The following is a 1,832-nucleotide window of genomic DNA, read 5'->3' on the forward strand; positions in this document are numbered from 1 at the left end:
TGGAAAGCTTATTGTGTGTGTATGTTTCCTGTGATCGTAGCCTCCTTATATAGGAAGTCTAACCAATGACAACGTCAATGATTGATTAATGATCATTATTATCATTATTTGTCGAGCAATGAAACGCTTACGTTTCACTTGGCCGTTTACATCTTGCATTATTCCTCAATTTAATGCATCCGTTACACACTTAAATAAGCAGAAAAAAGATATATGTGACAAAACATTAGTTGTTCCACTTGACAAGTTTTGCCCTGATCGATCTAGCATTCGACGCTCGCAGGTCGTGCCCGCACACGAGTCAACATAGTTCAGTGTAATCTAGGCCCTGGATTTACACCCCCTTCTCACCCACGCGTGAGAAAGAGAGCCTCTCCCCATGCATTTGTTCACATCATCAATGCATGTGAATCAATATAAACAAACCAGCATACCAAGAAACTCCCAATGTGGGACTAAAGTCTCATTCGCAATGGAGCTTCTATCCTCTTCCACCTCTTCTCCATTCACACATATCTAACAATTTCCCATATGAATGGAGATAGGGTATGTAATAGCATTTAACAGTTGAGTCCAGTATAGGACAGGTAGGTTTTACCCTTTGAATCTTCCCTTATGAAGATTTGTTTGCTTACTGATTAATAGTAGATACGCCTTGAACTATTCTGTCGTCTGTGAAAGCATTGACATGTCTCACCTAAGACTCTTCCTAATATAACTCAGTTCTCATTAGTGTGTTCGTTCTTAACCATGAATACACTTATACACCTGGTTCTATGAGAAGCTCTAAGAATTATGCCTCCAATTCTCTTCAAAGCGGTCCCATTTTTTTCTCACATAGGTGATCTCTTAAGAGTATTCTACATTACTCTTCTTGGATCATTAAAAATCATGTGCTTAACCTCCATCCTTTACTAATTCATTGGGTCGTTCTCCCACAGTGAGCAACTTTGTCAATACAATTAGGTTGTCCCTTTAAACCTAGTTCTTGGTATCTCCAGTCTTCATAAGTTGAGTTTCTTTTGCACCAATATTTCTTATCGGCATCAAACCCATCCCTCGCGATGAACTTGCAACTAACTCTTTGTTTAACCCCTTGGTTAGTGGATTCGCTAGGTTATCCTTTAACTTCACATAGTCAACAACGATAACTCCTGTTGAGAGTAGTTGTCTAATGGTATTATGTCTACGATGTATATGTCTAGACTTACCATTATACAAATGACTCTGTGTCCGATCAATTGCTAATTGACTATCGTAATATATGCAAAGTCAGCACATGTTTCGACCATCTTGGAATATCTTCTAAGAATTATCGTTGTCATTCAACCTCTTCACCACATCTGTCAAGAGCTACAAACTCAGATTTCATCATGGATCTAGTTATTACTGTTTGCTTAGAAGATTTCCAAGAAATAGTTGCATCTCCAAGAGTGAATACATATCCACTCGTAGACTTAGAGTCTTTTATACAGATATCCAACTCGCATCGCTTTATCCTTCAATCATAATAGGATATCTCGTATAGTGTAGTCCATATTCACGAGTATACCTCAAGTACCTCAGTACTCTTGTTATCCCTTTCCAGTGCTCAACACCGGGATTGTTCGTGTATCTACTCAGTTTACTTACTACGTAGGCCAAGTTCGATCGTGAACAACTCATCAAGTACATCAGACTTCCAATCACTCGAGAGTATTCTATCTGAGAGATACTTTCACCTTAATTTTTTGATAAATGTTGACTCATATCTATCGGCATTCATGCCAACGCAGTATTATTCTTAGTGAATTTCTCAAGAATCTTATCCACATAATGAGACAGACTAAGAA

The sequence above is a fragment of the Zingiber officinale genome, chromosome 9B, assembly GCF_018446385.1.
Source record: "Zingiber officinale cultivar Zhangliang chromosome 9B, Zo_v1.1, whole genome shotgun sequence".
NCBI lineage: Eukaryota > Viridiplantae > Streptophyta > Magnoliopsida > Zingiberales > Zingiberaceae > Zingiber > Zingiber officinale.